This window comes from Megascapheus bottae, chromosome 9 (assembly GCF_031878675.1).
Source record: "Megascapheus bottae isolate mThoBot1 chromosome 9, mThoBot2.hap1, whole genome shotgun sequence".
Classification (NCBI taxonomy): Eukaryota; Metazoa; Chordata; class Mammalia; order Rodentia; family Geomyidae; genus Megascapheus; species Megascapheus bottae.
The window spans coordinates 13081858-13106723 of record NC_143517.1 but is presented as its reverse complement, the minus strand read 5'-3'; the positions used below and the strand labels follow the sequence as shown (position 1 = coordinate 13106723).

Below are 24866 nucleotides of genomic sequence, written 5' to 3'. Positions count from 1 at the left end.
CAAAATCTCTGAAGAAGTGGTTTTATTTAATATACTAGCCAAGTTCTGCTTTTCTAGTCATAAAATAAAAATATAAAAGCAAAATAAAGCAAAAAACCTTTAGCCTAAGAGCTCTCATTACTTTAAGGAAATTCAATAAATAGAAAAACTCTCTTCCAGCCCAAACGATGTCAACTTAGAGACAGTTTCATAGACAACTTTTGCATCAGGCAAAGACTGTAGGATGGTTTGGATTTGTGACTCAGAGAACTCTTCATGATATCGATGTGATTTAGGAGTTTATGAGTCGAATTAATTGGTAACAGAAACTGTACATTAGCATGATATTTGAAGTCAGTAATGATATGACACTCTGTCACTTTTTTTTCATGCTGTCTTTGATCTTCCTTGAGGTGATGTCAGCAGAAATAATCTACAGTACTTTTGGCAAAGCAAATGCATCTCAGTTAAAAAAAATCCTCACGTGAATTAAATTTTAGATATATTAGTAGTATTTTGTGCATGTATTTATCTCTTGACTTGTGTCGGCAGTAATAAGTCTGACAACAGGAAACTGTGCTGTCTCTTGTTGTATGAGCTGTCATTGGGATGACTGTCCTGTATTTATAGTACCTAAGTCTTGCTTATCCCAATTCAGAACTCTTCTATTTGATTAGCACTCATTAGTATCTGCTTCCTGGGGCCTCTATGCCTCTACCAGTGATTTGATACATTCTGAACCAGGAAAGTGAGTCTCACTTCAGAGGACATGGGACCAGGCTGTCCTAGTGAAATTTGCTGATTATTTAATCCCAACTGGAGTCATTCCTATTAAATTACTTTGAGCAATAAAGCCATTTGAAAAACTCTGAGGAATGAAAATTTAGATATCAATTGCACTCCTTAAAAAAATGAGATGACAGGGGATTTTCTTTAAGTAAGTCTCATATTTCTGGGTTATTCTCTTGTTTCATTTAACATTAAATTTAATCAACTAAATTAATAGGATTAAAACGAGTTGAAAAGTTCCCTTGTAGGAATAGCTTGCAGCTTCTCCCTTTTGTGGTTTTCCACACTATATCCTTAATGAACATGAAAGTCAAATGAGGACAAATAATTTGTCCCTTAATATTTTACCAGGTTTTTACACTTCTGATATTTCAATTTTCATTTACCTAGAATAGCTTTATTGAGCATATTCACCAAGTATGAGGAGCTGTGCTGAGACCAAAGGACAACGTTAAAAACAAGACAGATAACCCATTTATCCTTCAGGAGTGCAAGATCTACATGAGAGATCATGACAAGATCTAGTGAATAATCTAGCACATTAGTACATCATAAATGATGCTTTTACCATGCATTTACCATGATGGAGATTTGTCTCTTGATTGTACATACTTTGGAGAAAGCGCTCCACTCTTCTCAAGAGGACAGTAAGTTTGAGACTATCCTAGCTACACGCAGTCCTTGTCTCAATCAAAAAAATTATCAATAAAAATGATAGAAAAAAGGCCTGAAAATGTGGACATTACAAGGTGGTATTTGAGCTGAGCTATGAAAATGAGAAGTTAGATTCCTATTGCTTTCATTCATCTAACAATTACATATGAAAAGCTCAAGGTGTAAAACACATCTTTCAATATACATGAGTCCATCGAAAACTCTGATCTCCTAAAAGACAGCAGAAGATCATAGCTGGGTGCTGGTGGCACATGTCTGTAATCCTACTACTCCAGAGGCTGAGATCTGAGTATCATGGTTCAAAGCCAGCCTGGGCAGACTGGCTCAAATGGTAAAGCGATATCCTTGAGCACAAAGAGGCTTCACCCATCCCCCCAGTCAAAAAAAAAAAAAGAAAGCAAAAAATCTGTATTTTACTGCCACATGGAGACAACTGAGAACAACTAGTGCAGTGCCTTATAGGTGGCTACAAATAAGGATGCCTGGGATTTTAGAGCTGAGTGGATGCTCATGGGAAGAGGATCCTTGTATTTAAGAGGACTGGATTCTACACTTGAAAGAGCACAGTTTATCTTATTATAAATCAAGATATAAGGGAGTCAATGATATTTAATTTGTGAAAAAAAGGAAAAACTTACTTCTTTTTACCCTAATGCTTGTTCCTATATGCAACAACAGCAACAACAAATACACTATTATCAAATCATTTAATACTACTTAAAAGGAAATGCTGCTAGATTTAGCCAATGATTTTACAGAATGTGTTCTGTAAACCATGAATCCCAGATATATTTTAATTTTATTAAACGGTTTTATCATGGTTAAGCTTGAGAAACATTGCGGTCTGTGGTCTTAGGTGTGTACATTAAGGAGTTTAGAAATACAATGGTAATGTTGGCCTTCACGGTACTATGTTATCTCTCATCTCTTTTGTTGTCCCTTGGCTATCTCATATTGTTACAGTATTTCACCTTGTTATCTGATATATTGTATATATGCGTATTTGGTTATTTAAAATCAGATAGGGAAGGGAGGAAAACAAGATGAGGGGCAGAGGTGGGAGGAGGGAAATGGGGACCAAGAAATGAGAAAGGGTATCAATGTTTGTGAATTAATGCACCTTCTATCTGGTGAATACAATGTAACCCTTCTATTAGTTACAATAAAAATTTAAAAAAAAATACAATGGTAAGAAAGCAAATTAGCTGAAGGCTGAGCACCTATCTGACCTGACCCTGACTTTTCAAAGAACATCACTGGAAGACAGAGAAGTGTATAACACATTCTACAAGGGAAAAAAGTTCCCCTTCCCCACAGAGGATATAAGCATGGGAGAGCACACTGAGTTCTGGGCAACAAGCATGGAAGAAGGCACAGGAAGGAGGGGCAAAAGGAAGACATGAAAATATGGTGGAGTACGTGATTCAGTGGCAATTAACACTGAACTAAGGAAAGACTATTTGCCTCCTGAAATGCCACTCTGGGCTTTGCTGTCATTTATGAGCATCAACAGCTATTGGAAGTACGAGGATGTCAGGGGATTTGCTGGTTAGAGCCACCTCCTCTTGGGTAGAAGTAAGTGGGTTTTGATTCACAGTAACATGACACCTGAAGGTTGAAGGCTCAATAAAATCTCTACGCAAACTTCTTTTATTTATATGCTCACACCAGGTCACTTACTGACAGGATTATTATGCAGGGAGACAGAATTGCTGAGCAGTGGATCATATAAAAACAAAACACAGTTACCTAATTTAAATAGGTGGAAACTTTACCAATGCCATGAGGGAAAAGTCACTGGGCTAAATTTTTACCCCATTTCTGAGTATATCTTTTTAAAATGTTCTAAAACTACAATGTAGTTTTACCAAAGACTACAGATATACATGAATATTAAAACTATGTAAAATATTTAAATCTAAAAGTCACTCAGTGATAAAATAACAATGACAAGTAGGCAAGAATATATTATTCAAACTTCATATCATACCAAAAATGTGGTTAATATTTTTATTCTGAAATGTAACATTTTCTGTGATTGTTAGATATATTACTCAGGTATGCATTTCAGTAACTAGACTATAATTGTTGAACTCAATATTCTTACATGTAAATTATTTTGCATTTATTTTTACCTTCAGAATAAATTTTTATGAGAAAATAGCTAGATTGTAGCACATGAACACTAAAGAAAAATAAACTACAACATTGTCCTTAGATTTCCCGTAAGCTAGTAGTTGTCTCACTGAGGCCTGATAACATTTATTGAAAAAGCAGAATCTATCTAACTTCACAATTATTAGGACATGGGGCCCTTTTACTTTCTTTCTTGTTAATTCCAGATGTTACCAGATAACACTGAGAAGACTTCCTTGGTATTATATGAATTCCCTGTTGAGAAAATTATATAAAATTAATGTTTGATTAAAAACTAAAAATTTCACTCTTACTATTAGTTATAGTATTAAATAAAAGACACTTCATGAGGCATTAAAAGTGTATCACACTGTTTTTTGTCAGATTGAAAGCAGCTGTGAAATACCACTTAATGATTGTAGAAACTTTACTTAAATAACTATGGATTCTCCTCTTTCCTGTTTGTATTATCACTTACATACAGTTTTCTATGTTTACATGGATATTGGAGAGCAACATCTTTTTCATAAATCTTAGTTTTTGTTCACGTACAGAGAATTCTCATATGTTGATCAATTTCCTATATTAATAATGTTAAAAATATCAAATAACTTTGTGTACAGAAATTCACTTTGTTGAGGAAAGTGTGGCTTTCTCCGGCTGCTGGAAAGATGCCATTTGACATGGCCATTAGTTATTTGGTTTCTCCACAGTCCCAAATTTTAAGAAAATAGAATAAAGAATAAATTTATGCAAATTGAGAAAAAAGTATTTCTGAGGTACAAACACACAAAGAAAGAACTAATGAAAGAATAATTGTTTGAATATGTATGTCTAAAGAAAATGTTCCTACATAGGTAGAAGATTGTTTTGGAAACGTCAACATACATTTCATTTCCCTAGTCATATTGTTTCATTCCATGAGTGAGAAGGGAGAGGTGTGTTGATTCTTGATTGCTATGACTACTTTTAAAAATGCAGAAAGGTATCAGGGTAGAAGGAAATTGCTTTCTCTTACCCCAGAAAGCATAAAAGTCTGTGAAGAAACAAAGGTCATTACCAACTTGCAGTATCATTCAAAATAATTACAGGACCAAGAATGTGGGTATGACCAGCTTATCTAAACCTAACTTAAAGTACAATCGTAAATTTCCTCCTGAATATGATTACAAAGCTTTCAGACTAAGATATAGGATAGAAAACTAACTGCAGTTTTCAGAATAACCCTCTGTACTTCCAGACACTTACAGAAAACACTGTATGCAGATGTTTCCTTTACAGTCTTTTCTATAGCTGTGAATGTGTGTATGTCCTGCAGAGTTGACTGATGAGGGACCAGGGCCAATCTCTCACTTCTAGGAGGAAATTATAGATCTTTCAGAGCTTTGCCTTCTCCCTTGCTGTGCGCTAGGCAAAGTTTTAGAAATTTTGTAAGTCATGGATAATCCTGAAATCCGCAAGGACAACATTATTGAATTCCTCAGATAGTGACTAGAACCTGAGAACTTAGAAAAGTATGATGAAACAAACAATGACCACAAGGAATTTTTATATCTGAAAAAATAAAAGGAAATAACTTTGACGTTCAAATAGGGAAAGTGTGTGTGTGTGTGTGCGTGTGTGTGTGTGTGTGTGTGTGTGGTTTCAGTTGATTTGTTTTCCCATTATCCCAATGGTATTAATGTAATTATTTAAATGGACATTTGGGAAGAATATGTGATATGCTAGAAATTTCTATAAAAGGAGTAAGTTGTCAACTATATAAAAACCTAAATGTAATTTTTTTTGCCAGTCTTGGGCTTGGGCTCAGGGCCTTAGCAATGTCCTTGGGTTTCTCAAGGCTAGGGCTCTACCATTTGAGCCATAGCACCACTTCTGGCTTTTTTTTTTCTACGTATATGGTACCAAGGAATAGAACCCAGGTCTTCACGCGTGCTAGGCAAGCACTCTACCACTAGGCAAAACTCCTAGCCCCAAGACCTAAAAGTAATTCTAAAAATAACTTATGTGAAGAGAGGCTGGAAGAAAATGCAGCAGGGGTTTGACCTATCATTCTATAATAAACTCATACTGATTTATTAATATTATTAATAAAAACTCTTTTTTTTCCTTTTTTGGTTGGTGTAGGACTTGAACTCTGGGCCTGGGCATTGTCCCTGAACTCTTCACCTCTACCCCTTGAGCCACAATGTCACTTCCATAAAAACTCCTCTTGCATAATAAAAACCTCTCTTATTTAAAAACATACTGCGAGTCTTAAGATCAGGTACATAGTAGTGGGAATTGTGTGCATCTTACAAAGAGACTTAATCTAGTTGGGTGCCAATGCCTCATGCCTATAATCCTAGTCACTCAGAAGGCTAAGATCTGAGGAATGAGGTTCAAAGCCAGCCTAGGCACAAAAGTCGGTGAGATTTTTATCTACGGTTAACCATGAGAAACCATGGGGCTGGGGCTCAAGTGGTAGAGCACTAGCCTTGAACTGAAGAGCTCAGGGACAGTACCCAGGCCCAGAGTTCAAGCCCCACAACCAACAACAACAAGAAAAGACTTAACCTGATCTTTACTCCTGCTTTGGCTATTCTGGATAACTTCACTCCCATCCCATCCCTCTCCTTACTCTCAGTGTTCCCATGTTCATGTTTCACTCTCTGTATGTATGTGTGGGGGCATGTATGTGTGTGTTTGTATGTATCCCTTGCACAGGTTACGTTCCTATCCTGATTTGGAAAAAGAAGTGGAGAAATGCATTGATTACAGACATTCTTTTCACAGCATACAGTTTTGTTTTCCTTCATAAACTACATTTTCAGAAATCACTCTACTAAAATCAACATCTGCTCACAAATAGAGTGACTTTTGTATTTTTGCCCTATTACAACAAACCTATGTGTTACCCTCTGTGTTGTTTAAAATGTACCAGTAAATCTTTTAGCTCACATACCAGCAAGTCTCCTAGAATCCCTTCATTTTGAATGCCATGTTATCTCTCTTTCACTCTGGCTCCCATGTGTGAAAGGTAGTCTCAAGACCAGTACCAGTAGCAGCTACCATTGAAAAAAAAATCTACTGAAGGACTGTGGTTTTCCCATAAATGTTGATTTTCAGGGACTGGAAAAATGATTGAAGAGTGGAATGGAAAGGAGTCAGTATAAGTGATACATAGAAGGTAAGCCAGGCACAGCACAAGTATACACTGGAGAGACAGGTAAGAAAGTTAGTGAAGGACCAAGTTAGTGAAAGATGTTACGCTTCATCCAAAGATCATGAGGTAGCTCTTTTTTTTTTTTTTTTTTTTTTTTTTGCCAGTCCTGGGCTTGAGCTCAGGGCCTGAGCACTGTTCTTGGACTTTCTCAAGGCTAGAGCTCTACCACTTGAGCCTCAGCACCACTTCCGGCTTTTTTCTATGTATGTGGTACCGAGGAATCGAACCCGGGTCTTCATGCATGCTAGGCAAGCACTTTAACCACTAGGCCAAACTCCCGGCCCAATGAGGTAGCTCTTGAATGATCATTATTCAGGAAAGAAAAGTGAGGTCTGAAGATGAAAGCAAATGATGCTGGTTGTGGTCCACGCTGGAAGGAGCTGCAGCAAGTTGAGAGCCCAGGTACTGTGGAGCATAAAATGAAGACCCTTGCTACAAATGCAGGGAAAGCTGTGGTAAGCACACCTTATACTTTACAAATTTTCAGGGAGGTAGTACATTTTCAGAGACCATTAAGACAATTACCATGCAGCTCAAGTTTCTCCGTATCATTTTTGATCCCAGTCAACTCATGCTTTTCGGTTCTTAAAAAGATCAAACATAGCAGGTGTTTGAGCCTGGAAGCAGAAAGCAAATTAAAATATACCAGCCTCACTTTGGCTAACAAATAGATTTCCCTCAAGTGTCTGTGCACTTCAGCATTCATCCTGCGTAAGAAATGTGTCCAGCACACAGATCGCTCCCTTCTCATTCAGCTCTCTGTGTCACACTTGGCAGCCTCAACACTCCATCCAATCTAATTCGGAATCATTAACATTTGTACTTAGCCACATGGATTCAACTGCTGAGTGCTTGGAACATTTGCAGGCAGATGTTCTCAAAGATGTTCTGTTTTCACAGTTTCCTCAGTTAATTTGCATAGGAACGCTACTGACACTGAACACGAGGTAAATCAACGTAGAGGCAATTTCTTTTCTCTTTTTTCTCTTCCTTTCTTCGTTTATTTCTTCCTTTCTTTCTCTCTTCTTTCTTTCTTTTGCTTGTTCTTAAGATTTCACAAAGCACTTCAATGGAAGAAGTATTTTACTCAACTTCTCTGGAGTAACTATGGTTGTAACAATAATTTGTTGTGGCTTTAGTTGTTTTACTTAATTGATTGAGAAGCAGATATCAATATGTAGGGAAAAAAGTTTTATGGATATATGTTGCAATATAAAAAATAGTTTGGGCCCACTTTTTCCATGTATTCAGTTTTTGTCCCTTTGAATAGACAGGAAGGTGGTAAAGTGTGTGTTTTATTTACTCCTTAATGGAACCTTGAGGTCAGGGTAAACGTGGAATTAGGAAAACATCATTATCTCTAATATTGATCTCCTAGTCTGCTTGCTTACCTTCAGTACTGAACTCTAAGAGAAGTCCGAAGACAAATACCTGAAGTCCAACCCAAATCAAAGGTGCCCTTCCTATATGAATTTTATTACTTTGCTCTTTTCGGAGATACTGAGGAGTCAAAGGATCCTGGCCTGTTTTTTTTGTTGTTTTGTTTTGTTTTGTTTTTTTACCAGGGAAGAGAAGCTGGTGAGATTTGGACCAAATTGAAGCTGACAAGGAAGCTTTTTCTTACTAGACACAGGAGGTATCATTTTATCCCTTTTATTGACAAGCATGTCACTTTCGCTTGGTCTAAAAGAATAAGGTTCTCACTAACCTGTGCCATCATCTCTAGCTCTACTCTCCATCTATTTGCTTTTCTCTCACCTTGTCCTCTCTGTACACTTTCCATTTCTAAATCCTTGCTACTGGGTAATGTCTTTGCAACCTACATATATATTTAGGCCCCAGTTTCATACTAACAAACACACTTTTCCTTTATTTCAGCCCAGTCAAAAAAAGATCATGAAACTCTCCAAAATAATCAGCAAAAAATAAACCCCAGGGTGACAATAGGTTTAAGTGGTAGAGTGCCAGCACAGCCAACTATGAGACCTTAAGTTCAAGCCATTGGGCAAAAAGTAGAAAAGATAAACATACAAGAGGATAGGGCCGGGAGTTTATCCTAATGGTACAGTGCTTGCCTAGCATGCACAAAGACCTAGGTTCCATTCCTCGGTACCACATACATAGAAAAAAGCCAGAAATTGTCCCATGGCTCTAGTAGTAGAGCTCTAGCCCAAGGACAGTGCCCAGGCCCTGAGTTCTAGGCCAAGGACCAGCAAAAAAAAAAAATGCAAGAGGATAATAAGATCCATGTCATTCATTTGTGACCTTCTAGGCCATCAAAATAAGATACTCAAATCCAAGTAAAAAATAAGATTTTACCAACTAAAATAGATTTTTTTAAAATTCTAACACTGTTCTTTCTTTAAAGTTTTATTGTGGTAGTGATGCATACAGGGGTTACAGTTACATTCATCAGGTAGTGGGTACATTATTTCTTGAACATTTTTACCCCTTTCCATGATTTTCCCCTCCCCTTTCCACTCATCTTGTTTTTCCCTTCCATTCCCAATTTCAAATAAACCAATAAATATATATTCAATATACCAGGTACCAAAGTCAGATACCGTAACAACAGGAGATAAACCGTAAGAGGAAAAATTGAACTCCAGTAAATGGAAACAAGAGGCGTATCTTTGTGATTGTTGTTCTTAATGCACTATGTGAAGTTATTTCTTTCCAACACTCTATTTTTATTAAGAACAGAATATGAAGAGCATTGTAGAATTTCTATTAGCTCCAGAATCTCTTGACATGTTAGGATTACTTTGGAGATCAAGCATATTCTAGAATGTTTTATATACTTACTGAATGTTAATCTGTGCTTCAGATATGGTAAGTAGAAATATATAAAATCACAATTGATATCTATACACAAAAACATTTTACAAAACCAACTTCCATTATTTCACAATACTTATGTGGAAATACATTCCTAAAATAATTTAAAATCAGAGATTCTTCTTGAAACATCAGTCATCTTTAGAAATCTTTGGATCTCAGATCACTTTTGGATCAATCCTGTAATTCTTACCCAGAATTTGTGATCTAGTCCAAATTTGATCAATAGTGGCTAATCAACAGAAGCTTCTTGTATGCATTGATATACTTGTATGACATGTCCAAAATAGAAATTTTAAAGCTGATATTTTGTTCTCTCTTCTGAGTTACTGAAGGCTTCATTTTCTTTTTTTTGCACCATTTCTTCCTTTTAAAATTTATTTCTTTTTATTGTAACTAATAGAAGGGTTACATTATATTCGCCAGATAGAAGTTGTATTACTTCACAAACATTGATACCCTTTCTCATATCTTTGCCCCTATTTCCCTCCTCTCACCCCTGCCCCTCATCTTGTTTTCCCCCTTCCCTATCCAATTTCAAATAACCAAATAAACATATATACAATATATCAGATAACAAGGTGAAATACTGTAACAATATGAGATAACCAAGGGACAGCAAAAGAGAAGAGAGATAACATAGTACATTAAAGACAACAATCACTCATTATATGGCTTTTGTTTCTATATCCTGGAGGTCCTTTCATTTAGCGTCATTCTGTATGGCCTTATGTATCTAGGTTTTGCTCTATTGTAAATCTTTGCTAGGAGAGCCCAAGGTTTCTACTGATTATGACAAATGAAGAAAACCATTGAGCCTATGATCTTTTGAATTTGGCTTACTTCACTTAATATGATTTTTTCTAATCTTTCCATTTCCTGAAGGCTTCATTTTCTTGCTTTTGCATTTAGAATGCTTTCCACATTATAAAATTTCCAGTGTTTTGTGGCTATAACAAGGGAAAAAATTGTAATCTTAAAATAAATTAAAATGCTCTTCAACTGTGACAATTTTCTAGAAAGAATGGGAAAGAATTCTCATAGCAAAACATTTTAGAAATTCTTTCTATAAACATTGAATAATGTATTTTTGTTCAACTTCCAAGTAAACAGTTTACACAACACTGCTATATCATTATTTTTCTGTAAACTAAATAAGCTAGCATATACTTTTCTGTATAAAACTACTGTTACTTTTCTCTATTTTTTTTAACATCTACAAGAGATGAAAACAAGGGGTTTATTGTGCTTGGCCGAGTAGTAATAGCTATAAATCCTCTCCTCTGTAGAGACAGAGGGTCAGAGCTCCAAGACTTGAGTTTAGGTTCTGTATTTGCCACATATGGAAATCTATATGACTTCTTGGTTACACACTATTTAATTCATCTGTACCTTACTCTCTCCAATATATAAAATGGCACAATTGTGCCTATACACTGAGGTTCCCAGGGTGATTATCTTTTATAAATATAAAGCATAGTGTAATTATTGAACATACATTCCTGTTTAAATGGTAAGTTGCTTTAGCCTGGTTTCCTGTGGAGAGGTGATCTGCAACTATGGGAAGATTTGGAGAGAGAAACAGACTCCCCTGCCAGCCAGCTCCTCCCTCAGCCTTTTCATCTGATACAGAGAAATGAACTCCACCTCAGGCAGATGGTTTGTGCTGTGTTCCAAACAGGCTATTTCCCCAGAGAGCAAAGCCATGGGAGTAGTTTATCCCCATGCATTGTGAAAGCATGCAGGCACTTAGACATCAATTAGAGAACAGTATGTCAAGAAGGGTACAGGGAAGCAGGGATTTTCAGGAACTGTCAGTTGGAGTCAAAACTGATTGCATACTTGATGAGGTCACTAACTGCTTGACTGTAGTCAAGATGAGGAGGATGTTGGGAGAGTTGGCCTCGCAACAATAATGCATTTTTCTCCCTGGCTACCTGATTTTAAGCCACAGAGTACTACAAATAGGCATAGAAGACATGTTATTTTTCCAAGAGGATAGAAGAATACATTTTTCTCTGGTTTATAATCCACAACCTTGTCTGCTGGGTATCTTTACCAATCCAATGGTGTGTATTTCATGCTTAAATATGATGACCTGGGGGCCGGGAGTTTGGCCTAGTGGTAGAGTGCTTGCCTAGCATGCACGAAGACCCGGGTTCGATTCCTCGGTACCACATACGTACCAAAAAAAACAAGCCTGAAGTGGTGCTGTGGCTCAAGTGGTAGAGCCCTAGCCTTGAGTAAATCCAGGGACAGTGCTCAGGCCCTGAGCCCAAGCCCAGGACTGGCAAAAAAAAAAAAAAAGAAAAAAAAGTAAAAAGAAAAAAATATGATGAGCTGATTATGTGTTTTGCTGAAGAAGTTATTTAATCATCAGATAAAGCAAAAACTAAGGTTTCTCTTCATATGAATGCTGTCTCTGTGCAATACAGCTGCTTGCTCTCTGAACTCTGTTGAGTAAAAACTGGTCAATTACACAAAGCTACATTTTACCAAAATTTTGCGAAGGACTACGCTATAATTAAAAATGCTGCAATATTTTCTGAAAAAACTAATTTATGGTGATTTATTTAAATGGATCTGAAAATGAACTAATTACTATTTTTGTTCTGTGTATTTAGCACAGCTTTTTTTCTTGAAAGTTGGTCTGCTTGCAAAGAGTTGACTATTCTTCTTTATTGCAAATCTTCAAAGTTTCCAATAAATTCCTTTGGATGGCAATTTGGGTAGCTTATGATAATGTCATAAAGCCTAAACTAGTAAAATTTAATATACACATCTTTAGCAAACAAAATAAGCTCCATATTTTATTTTGGACTACTTTTGTGTTTCTTTCATTATTGGTGTTTTAAGGCTAATGGCTTCAAATAAACTTTTAACCAAATATAATTCTCCAAGCCTATAACTCAATACTGATTCCTAAATAATGAAAAGTAATAATTATATTTGATCATGTGAATGGCTATGGGACATGACCTGAACATGCAGTTTGATCTATCTTGTAAGGTGGAATAGAATCAGAGTTGGGAAGGTGGTCACTGAACAGGTGGCCACAGAAGTAGTCCATACTTTTGTGGAAGTTACATATTTAGGATTGGCCTGAAAAGCTCCAGAATACATGTGAATCAATCTATGATACCCATTTCATTAGCTCAGAAACTCTCTATTCACATCTGTGACTCATAAGAGGCTTCCTGCAACATAATGATAAAAAATAAAAGAACTCTGAGATAGTTCATTGGTGATGTCATGGTACTAGGTTAAGTGTTGACCTGATTGCTTTATGCACATATAGCCCCAAAATGTATTCTTGACGTGAGATGCTCGCAGGAAACATGGTGGTGTACTGTAAAATGAGTCATCTATTTTATAAAATATATAGAAATGTCCTTTAATAGAAATTATCCTTGGGAAGTAGCAAATGCCTTGGCTGATTAGAGGTGAGCCTCAACAAAATAAGATTGGATAAATAAGGATGAATATCTGGAAATAGACTCTGTTCCTGGATTTGTGGTGAGAGTGCAAAAGAAAAACTCAATCTTTAAATCACATTAAATGTTCATTGAAAAATGTCTGCCAAAGAGAACAACTAAGTGGCAAGAAGAAGCAATCTAAGCATTTCTGCTTGTTTCTGCTATGGTTAGTCCATGAACAGAACATGTGGTCGCATACATGGTGTTCAGGAATACACTTAACAGCCCAGATTCTCTTTATACAAGACTTGCACATTTTGTCACCACCTATTACTATCAAAAGCTAATACTAAGTCTTTCTTGCTATGACAGCCTTACTCGAGTAGTATTACCTGGTCATTTACTGATAGATAAGTTGCGCTGGAATCTTGGAGATTCTGCTCCCATTGAAACCAACTCCTTCTCTGGATTTCTTTCCTGGGACTGAGAGCTCAAGCAGGATGATTTTCTGAAGCATAATCCATTAGTGCACCCTAACTTTTTTATTATCCTTGTCTTCTGGCAAAGAAGTGCACCAATCATATCATAAATATGGGATTTGCATACTCAATCATCCAGATGCCAGTGACCCAAGGATGCAACAGCCTACTGCAGCTAGTATGTTATACCTAGTCCCTAGTAAGATGAAGATATTGATCACTAGGTTACAGAAAATATATTAATCAACATATAATATATGGTCTTATGTCATTACCCTCCCTAGAGAATACACTCACTCATAGCAGCAAGGTAGCCAAGAAACGCTTGTGCAAGGGAAAATATCAAGATTACTATTATACTTGGAGTTACAATGGCTCCTTTTTCACATAGTATTCCTTATACTGGTGACCTTAGGCAAAGGAAAATAATTGTGGCACTGATTAAAGTCAACCTCCTGAACAACTATGAACGATCAAACTAGTAACTAAACAAAGGAGCATAAAGAACCCTCTTAACAAAATTTGTATATGATATTATATGCCAAAGGAGAGCACATTAAAGATCTAGAAAAAATAAGAAAGATGTAGGAAAATGAAGAAAATGACGCATGAGAAAACACGGAATTGTAAACTAGAGTAAAATCTGAAAGTACTGTTATTCTTGGTGGGGATAAACTATAAGTCTTTGGAAAGTAAGGAATGGAGAAGATGGATTGATAAGCCCTTACTTTCTCCTAGAAAGACGACAGATACATGCATGTGGCCAGATTTTTAAGGCAAATTGAAGAATTATTTACTGAGCTTAATTGAATCCAATTTGCAAAAGAGCTCTAGAAACATGGAATTATTATCCATGCATTTACAGCTGCTCTTATAAATTATATCCCTAAAAACAGATGAATAAAAAAGAATGGGTTACATATCTCCTGTCACCATTTTACATCTTAGATTCATTTGTCTCTCTCCTAACTTAGATGACCTCTTAATTATGCAAGTACAATTAAGATTGTGCCTTATCTTCTGTTCATATATGAATCTCTCATCTCCCATGCTCATGCATGAGCATTCTGATATATAGAGGAGGATGTAAATGACAATTTTTACTGATAATCATAATTCACCTTTAAGACATGCTATACCCTGAAACAAAGTATTTTAAGAACAGTATCACTGGTCTCATTCCTGAATTAAAGCAGCACAGTATCTAAAAGCTTAAGTAAGTCTTATTAATGCTGTCTCTACAAAGAGTTAGTCATTACTCCAACCATTTCTCATTGCTTCATTTCAGTTCAAGCTTCCTAGTCTACTTCAGTACCAGTACCACTGTTACAACATTCTTCCACTACTGTGCTTTGAGTTTTATCTCCCTATTTTTCATTCTTTAAGTACTGACAAGAGTGGTTTTATTAGAGCATAAATCAGAACATGCTCAAAGTTCTCCCAGAGATTCTGAAAGCAATTCACATGATATTGAAAAAGTGTGTCAGGACCTACAGTGTCCCACAAGTACTATCTCCTGGCCCCTCACAGTCCTTCTAATCTATCACTGTGCTGGAGCACAGTGGCCTTGTTTTGTCCTTTAACTACATTGAGATCATCCCGGGGCCTTTGTATAAGTTTCCATCTCTTACTGAAGCACTCTATCTTCAGAATATCACACAAGCTAGATCCTTTACATGCTTAAGTCTCAGCCCAAATTATACTCAGAGAAAATCTCACTGATGCCATAATTTATGTTAACCACAGGATTTGTCACTTTTTAAAAACATCATCTTACTTCTTGACTGTTTTTACTAGATCCATGTGAGAGGAATTTATATAATTATACCACTGTAGTCCCCGGGTATAGAGCTTTTGATATGGCCTGGCTGAATGAGAGACCGAATGAGCAATACAAGTCCAAAACTATGCTACGGGACTAGATATTCAGAGCAAAGTAAAAAAATATGCAACACTTGTCGCTTATGTGAGTCATCCCAGGTAAGGAAGGACTAGTAAGCAGGAGGATACAGTCCAGGCTGGGTATGGCTGAAAGCATCAAACTATTTCAAAAATAATGCACCCCTTCTATTAATTCAATAAAAAGGTGATATTCTTTGTAATAAAGCAAAAAAATAACTACAGCAAACAGCATTGAATCTATGACTCAAGCAGTTGAATACCATTCCAGAAGACCTGAGTTCTGATAGAGACATATACACACATATACATCATATGTATATGTACATACATATATTTCTATACATAGATTTGTGCATGTTAATATATGTGTTCACATGCATGCATATATAGATATACATGTACATAATGAGAAAAAATAACTTGTAACCTCTTCATCCAACAGAGGGTTAATATAGTAAATATTCAAGGAATTTAAATATTCAATCACATATAAATATAAGTCCAATAGGTAAATGATCAGAATAGCTATTTCTCCAGAATAAATGCAAACATCCAACAAAGCATAAGGAGAACATACAACATCACTAATCATCAAGGAAATGCAAATAATTACCACAAGGAAACCATCACCTCACTCCAGTAATAATGGCTTTAAACAAAGAGAAAACCAATGTAGGGAAGGATACAGACCAAGGAAACTCTCACCCACTGTGATGGGAATGCAAATTAGTACAGCTCTTCAAAACAGTGTGGAGATTACGTGTATGTAGAACTACCAAACGGTCGGGCAATACCACTGCTAGGTATATACTCAAAGGAAACTAAATACAAGATAATAGCATTCTCCTGCTTTTAGAATCATAAGCGACATGAAAAAGAGATCAAACCCTAGGTGTTCATTTAAAGATGAAAAGGTACTATATACACACTATCAAATCATTCAGTTACAATAAAGAATGAAATCCTTTCATTTGGGGCAACATCAATGAAATTGTAGGATAGTGTTGTATATTCCTATTCTTCCACCAAAGCTACAAGTTTGGATTTCATAAAAGTAGAGAGTAAAATAGTGATCACTAGAGACAAGGAAAGACACTAGGAAAATGGAGAAGTAGATTGAATAAGAGGCACTAAAATATAGTTATATGAGATTAAATTCTAAGGTACTTTAACATAGTGAGTCAACTATAGGGTCGAAGAAATACATGATTTATTTTCTCAACTATGAATATTTCCAATATAAAGAATGATAAATGACTAAGAAGATGAGAATGCTAATTATGTTGATTTGATCATTAAACATTGTATTCATGTCAAGGTATCACACTATACTCCATAGCTATGAACAACTATTTGTCAATAAGTGCGCAGAAACATTTTTGCCCATCTTTTAAAGTAAACAATCAATTAATCTGATTTGTTCCTTCATTTTCAGTTATATTAAATCACCTTAGTAAAATAATACATGCAAATGTTAGTAGTAGATTGTCACTTATTCATTTGAAGGCAGAAGCTCTGTATCTTTGTATTATCAGCATTTTGTTCAGTGACTGGAACAGGAGGTTCTCACAAATTACTCATTGAATGGAGTAGAGTGGGATAAGATTGACATTTGTCTGTGACACATTATTATGTGCAAATTATTTAAATATCTATAATTCAACATAGTAAATGGATTCCACATTTATGACAAACATCCAAGTTAGCAATCTTCAATACTTTCAATGTCAACTTTTCTTTTCTTCTTTTCTTGTTGTGTCCTATTCAGTTTTTTGGAGGTTTTTTTTTTTTTTTTTTTTTTTTGTGGGTCATAGGACTTGAACTCAACCTGAGCTCTTCAACTCAAGACTACCACCCTATCCCTGGGCCAGGGCACTGCCCCTGAGCTCATAAGCTCAAGGTTACTGTCTTACCCTTGAGCCAAGCCCTACTTCCCATTTTCTAGAGATTAATTGGAGATAAGAGTCTCAAGTCCTTTTGACCTGGTCTGACTTTGAACCTTGATCCTCAGATCTCAGTCTCCTGAGTAGCTAGGATTATAGGCATGAGCATGTAAAACTAAGACATACATCTCTTTTGCATTAATAAAAGTCCTTCTAGACACACAGTATTTTCACAATTTCAAAATTAGCAATGAAGAAATGCAAATGAGACTCTCCAAATATTTAAGAACCAGAGTTTATTGAAATGTAGATCTTCATGGATGCCTGCAAAACCTTTATTGAATATACTGATCTAGCAGATTGTAAACTTTGAAGTCTTTATTTTATTTCTGATTTAATATATATGTAAGGTCACACTTGAAAATATAGAAAATTTTTGTGGTTTTTCTTCCTTGAATTCCCTAAATAATTGAAAAAAAACCACTGTAAAACATATTTCCAAGTATAATATCAGAGGGTTAATAACAGTAAAGAAAGCAACGTAAGTTTGATATTTATATAAATGATACATAAATAGGAATATAATGATTAATAAATATGTCTGTAAAATTTGTGCAAATATGTATAACTCAGATCTTCTTTTTACCTTGACAGTAAACTACTATATCTTTAGAAATAGTTCTGTTCTTTTAAGCCAGCCATCCATGGCTCATGTCTATAATTATAGCCATGAACGAGGCTAAAATCTGGAGAACTGAAGATTAATTTCATCCTCAGCAGAAGACCTCACTAGACTCCATCTTGGAATATGAATGAAAGGTAACGATGGAAGAGTGACTCAAATGATAGAGTATCAAACTAGCTAGTGGAGAGTTCAATGCCAGTTCTAAAAAAAAACAATAGAATTGGAAAAGTCTAAAATACTGATTACCTGTAGAAGTGCCTCGTTCTTTTGAAGAAAAGAAGTACATAGTTTGAGATAGAAAAACTACCATTTTATAAAATAAACACTCTTGCGACAGTCTTGCACTACAAAATAACCATGGCAATTTTAGCATCTTTGAGTTGGATACCTTTTTCTTTTTCTAGGAAGCTGGTGATGTGTGGGGGTAGCTACAGGAACCCCCCTTCCCACACACACACACTGCTTGCCACCTGTGCTTCAGCATGTACACACTCAGTGACACAAGCAGTCAGGAGCCAGAGGGTGCCTGGCCCCTCCCTCCTGGAGCAAGTAGGGCTTGTCTCAGGACACCATTGGCTGACAGTCGTATTCAGGGGCGTCCTTATTTGATGAGGTGGCAGCCACCACTGATCTGTATTTGGGGAGCACGTTTTGTAAAATAAAGTTAGATCTGCACCAAGAGTCTGGTCTCCCGAGTCTGTGTTCCCAGGATTATTCCTGGGCTCTGACGCCATCTTACCCCCCTCCTAGACTTCTGAGAAGGACCTGAACAGTGATGAAAGGTACAAATGATTGACAAAGTTCATTTTTAACTCAAAATCTCAAGTTGGTAGCAATACTAGTGTCTTTGTAACAATGAGGCCAAACACGTTTCTATTAAACTCTTATGAAGGAGTTTACTGACAGAAAATATGAAGGCTTTAACATGACTCATACAGAAAACCCTAAAGAATATTCTGAGCCTGGGTATCAGCAGTTCATGTCTGTAATCCTACTAATTTAGGGAATTGAGATCTGAAAATTATAATTCAATGACATCCTGGCAAGAAAGTGTGTGATACTTATCTCCAGTTAGCCACCCAAAAGCCAGTAATGATGCTGTGACTCAACTGATAGAGTGCCAACTTAGAATAAAAACCCTTAGGAACAGTACTCAGGTGAGGAGTTCAAGCCCCAGTACCCAGCATGCACACACAATAAAAAGAGAACATTCTAAATTGTATGCAGTTCATATCTAAATATGGAATTAACATTCAAACAATATAGATTTCATATCTGTTATGCAAACCTTTAAGTTGCTTAAAAAAGTACTGTACACATTCCACTGCCTGTTCAGGAGCTCTGGTTTCTCTTTCTCTTAATGATAAACAAGTTAAGGCAGTATAAGCACCACAACCAGTTAGCACAGCAGATGTCAAAATTAGTCATGATTAATTCTAGTGCTTAGGAACAAATCACATTAAGAAGTTTCTCTGAAGTGGACGTTGAGGGAGTTTTAATGAGGAACAAAACCAGCATAACCAAATTAGCTAACACCAATTAAGAAAGAGATTAACGTAAGGACAGATACACAGATCCATACAGAAGGATTTTGAATCCTGAAAAATTTGCACATTTATTACATTATGAATTAATTTTGACAAAGATGTCAAGGAAATGTGAGCAAGATAAAGACTGTCTTTAAAATAAACATGATTAAACTGCTAAAGCTGAATATGTAGATAGGAGAAAAAGCCTTTCCTTAAATTTGCTGTTCTCTCTCTCCCTCCTCTCTCCCCTCTCTCTTTCTCTCTCTGTCTCTCTTTCTCTCTCTTTCCAAAACTGGTTATCAACCACACTACATGGGCTAAAACTGTGAATCTTTAAGAAGAAAACTTAGGAGAAAATCTTCATGTAGGTCATTGACATCCATCACGGACTACTAAATTGTGAGATACAAGAAAATACAAGACTCCTTCATGAGACTGGTGAGCACCACCGTGGCAGTGGCAATTCCCAGCCAATAATACTAACTTTAATTTTCCACAAACTATAAACACATATTCCACTGCAACGTCACACTTGATAATGCCTTTCGTTCTGGCAATCTTCTTTGTCTTTGCTCTTCATCTTTCCCACCAGTCAACCAACAGTGCTGAAGGTTGTAACTATGAAGATTAACTGTGGTTATATTTCAGGAAATTGAGAATGTTGAAAATATAAACATTTTTTCTTGTATTCTACCTTAAGTATTCTGAGGACCGTTAGGACGATGCTTTAATTTAAATCTAAAGATGACACAACATACAAATTATCAAAAATAGTTGCTTATCTGTTCCGATGGAATAGCAGATACAACACATCAATTGCTAATCAACATCCTTTTTATTTCTCCCCCACCACACTGTATCTATCCTCTTTCTTCATGGCCTATTAATTTTAATGGCTTTGTGAACTCCCATTTAATGGTTCAATAGGTTTAATGCATTTGTGCTTTTCTTTGCATGTGGAAATGGCCAAGTAAGCAAGATAATTTTTTGAAGCTAAAATAACCCGATTTTCCCAAACAATTCATTCTAGCTACAAAAAACTCGCAAGTACCTTCTGCCTTTAAATTTGAAAACTTACTGTGAAACTAAGTTCCACTTGGAAGACTGTCCTTCAAATCACACACATTGTAAGAAGTTTATAGTTAACAAGATGTTTTTTATGATGGTGCAGTGAATTTATTTCTATCCTACATTCCAGTTCTAGTTTTGAATTGTTGTACACATAGGTAAGTAACAATGAACTTCACAGTTCAAAGTAAAATAATCAGGGCCCAGGAGTTTGGTCAACAGGTAGAGTACTTTGCCTAGCATGCACAAAAACCAGGGTTCGATTCCTCAATACCACATACATAGAAAAGCTGGAAATGGTGCTGTGGTTTAAATGGCAGAGCTGTAGCCTTGAGGAAAAAGCCCAAGGACAGTGCTCAGGCCCTGAAATCAAGCTGTAGGACTGGCAAAAACAAAACAAAACAAATGAAGGAAAATAATCAGTAACAGTGTTTTCCAAAGGCATAGATCTTACCTACGAATTTATAATGTTGAACTATTCAATGGTTCTCTTATTTTTATCAAAATTATTTTTTCTACTAAATATATTTTATATATTTAATTAGAACTTTTCAAAGATGTCTGAATGTTTTGTTATTGTTATTTTTGAAAATGGGTCAGAGATGTCCCAAAGAAAAACTATGATAGCTAAGATGACCCAGGTAGGTACCAGTTCACTCCAAGATATATGAGGACTGGTTTGGGACATTTTGACACTACAAATATTTCCCAAATGAATCTAGCATTTTTCGAAACCATCATCTTTATGCTGTTTCAAACTAAGTGAGGTTTTAAAAAGACTTTCCTGGGAAGTGGCACTACAGCTCCTGTGGTGAGCACTAACCTTGAGCTGAATAGCTCAGGAAAGCGCCTAGGCCCAGAGTTCAAGTCACATGACTATGAATGAAGTAAGCCAGACACAGAGGAGCAAGCATAGGCTCCATGACTTCTCTCATTTGTGATCATTTACTACACATCCTCCTAGCAGAGGATCACAATAAGTCAACAGCTATGTAAATATGGCCATAAAGGATGAGACTAAGTGAAATGAACTCTAGGATATGGAAACAAGAGGTTTATCTTTCTGATTGTTCTTCTTAATGTACTACTTGAAGTGAAGTGATTTCTTTTCTCTTTTTTTTCCAACTTATGGTTAATCTCATGTTGTTACTGTACCTGACTTTTATTATCTGGTATATTGTATATAGGTTTATTTATTTATGTGACATAAGGGAGGGAAGCGGGGAAACAAGATGATTGGGAAGAGGTGGGAGGAGGGAAAGGGGGACAGAAACATGAGAAGGAGTATCAAGTTTCGAGAAGGAATGTACCCATTACCCAATGAATGTAACTGTCACCCCTCTATACAGTATCCTAACAATAAAATCCAATTAAAAAGAGACTTCCTTGTTATTTATTAGATGTTTTCCATCCTCATATTGTATCTCAAAAATTAGCACTTGCTGGCCAGGAGTTTGGCCTCGTGGTAGAGTCTTTGCCTAGCATACACGAAGACCCAGGTTCCATTCCTTGATACCACATACGTAGAAAAAAGCTGGAAGTGGTGCTATGGCTCAAGTGGTAGACCTCTAGCCTTGAGAAAAAGTCTAAAGACAGTGCTCAGGCCCTGAGTTCAAGCCACACAACTGGCAAAAAATAGCATATGCTTTTACTTTTATTGTGGTTCTATCGTCATTAAAATCTACTTTTAAGCCATATTGTCCATTCAGATCACTTAGTTCCATAGACTTTTTTATATTTCTGTGTTGTTTCATTTCTGTTTATTTCTTCTCATCTGCCTTCATTATATCAAAATCATTTTTCCTCATTTAAATGCTGCCTTCCTTTTTGGTTAGTTTATGTTTTCCTCTGCTCTCTAGTCTTTTGTCTACTGTTGTAACTCCTCACAATCTGAAGTTCTCACCCTTTTATTTGTAATTATCCTCTAATTTTGACCTCACTTTATAGTCCATGTCAAATCATTATTTTCTTTCTTTCTTTCTTTCTTTTTTGTGTGTGTGTGTGTGTCATGGTACTTTAACTTGGGCTGGGCGCTGTTCCTGAGCTCTTCAGCTCAAGGTTATCATTGCCTTGAGCCAACTCCCACTTCCCATTTTCTAGAGGTTAATTGAAGATAAGATTCTCAAATCCTTTTGTGCCTGGGATTGTTTGAACCATGCTCCTCAGATCTCAGCCTCCTGAGTAGCTAGGATTACAGGCATGGGCTACTGCGCCAGTAACAAAACTTTATTTTCTTCAAATTACTGTCATTTCATTTAACTATCCTTCTAAAGTTCTGTTTTGAATATGTATCATCCTTTGACCATGATGGAGGTAAAGAAGAGTTGGTTGCACTGTTTCCAGTTCAGCAGTTTCCAGGATGAAAAAAGACAAAGTTGCATCTGCTATGACTTACACAAATGACCATTGGTCTTGTGACTGTCTGTTCCTGGAGAAGCTACAAAAGTAAATCACACTCTCTTTACACTGAACTGATTATCAATGTTTTTTATTCTTAAATGCAAATAGCCTAGAAGCAGTGAGGCCTAGTGGTAGGGTGCTCACCTAGCTTGCACAAAGCCCTAGGTTTGATTCTTCAATACCACATACACAGAAAAAGCCAGAAGTGGTAGTGTAGCTTGAGGGGTAGAAATGTAGCCTAAGAAAACTAAAGGTTAGTGCCCAGGCCCTGAGTTCAAGCCAAAGGAGCAGCCAAACAAACAAAGAAAAAATGCAAACAACCTACAACCAAGCAACAGAAACAGAAACATAGGAACAACTAAAAGACCTAATAGCTAAAAAGGTATCAGCCTAGGAGAAAGATAGATCCCTTATCTACCTTGTAATGGCAAGATGGCATCACTTCTGCCTCTCTTTGTTTCCCATGTAGTCTTTAAAAAGGGAAATGAACTCCAGGATGTGGAAACAAGAGGTTTTTTCTTTGTGTTTGTTGTTTTTAATATACTATATGAAATCATTTTTCTTTTTTTTTACCCTCTATGATTTATACTCTTTTGTCACTGCATCTGACTTTGGACCCTGGTGTACTGTATCTACATTTATTTGAATTAGGGAAGAGAACAGAAACAATAAAATAGCGAGACAAAGGACAAAGGGTGAACCAATGTAACAGCCATACTCACAAAACAATATGCTGGAAATGAACTCTATAACTTGGGTGGCAGGAGTGACTGGGGGAAGGAAAAATGGGGAAACAAAACATAGGAGAAGGTAACAATGTTTGACAAAAATTGTACTCACTATCTTATGTATGTAACTGTAACTACTCTGTACATAACCCTGACAGTAAAATTAAAAATAATAACAATGGCAGTCATTTCCATCAGAGTCTCTTGTCCTCATTAAAGTTCTGTGATGGCCATTTCTACCTTTATTTTTCCTCACCCCAGGATAAAGGTACAAGTGTGAGGGGAAAACATTCCAGTGACTATGTCTCCCAATTGGGTGGAATGAAGGTGTTAAACCATTTCCTCACCACCATCTCCATTCCAAAACAGCTAAAGGAAAAGGTTTTAAGTATTTTAATCAAAACAATTACAAACACTTGAAATGATAGATATGCTAATTAATCTAACTTGCGTATTCCCCTATGCCTACCTATATAAACACTGGCCTGTGACCCATAAATATATACAATTACTATTTTTCAATAAAAATAAAAATGAATATAAAAATTGTGATATTACAGCTCTTATTTTCCTGTGGATATTCAGTTTGGGGACTTTGGGCTTCCAATTTCCCTATAGCCTCCTTGGACTCCCTGTCTGGACTTATTCATCTATTAAGCAACTAAGGATATTGCCAGACTCAAGCTGGATTACATGGTCTGGTCTTCCGTTCACTTTTACCACAGAACCCAGTGTTATGAAGTCTAAGGCACTCTTCAGGAAAAATCTGATGACCAAATCGCTCACTTTATTACAGGCTTTCAGTCATGTGAAGATTTTGTTCCACCTACAGAACTAACACCCTCTAAAATGATGGTGTACCTTACTTACCATGTAACAAAATGCCCAGATCCTAAAAGCTGGCTTACATCCTAATTTGGAGACAGTCATTAGGAGGCTTGTTTAACCTCAGTGAGCTCTGGTGTCTTAATTATAAAATTAGAATAATATAACATTGACAGATCTTTTAAAATTAATTTGGATCATCATTATAAAGTGTCAAGCACAGATGTAACATGTAATATAATGGCTAGGTAAAAGTAGCCAATTAGGTGTGATAAAAAGTAACAATTAGGTAGGAAATGTGGTTAGTCCATATATATGTAATGATTTTT

General features: G+C 36.2%; 1 protein-coding gene and 1 pseudogene across 1 annotated transcript in view; one reads left to right on the top strand and one right to left on the bottom strand.

The window, feature by feature from the left end:
- Positions 1-24866, bottom strand: part of Nkain3 (sodium/potassium transporting ATPase interacting 3) — a 518782-nt gene that overhangs the window by 371218 nt on the left and 122698 nt on the right. The window lies entirely within an intron of this gene.
- Positions 7123-24866, top strand: part of LOC150058793 (small ribosomal subunit protein eS6 pseudogene) — a 39351-nt pseudogene continuing 21607 nt past the window's right edge.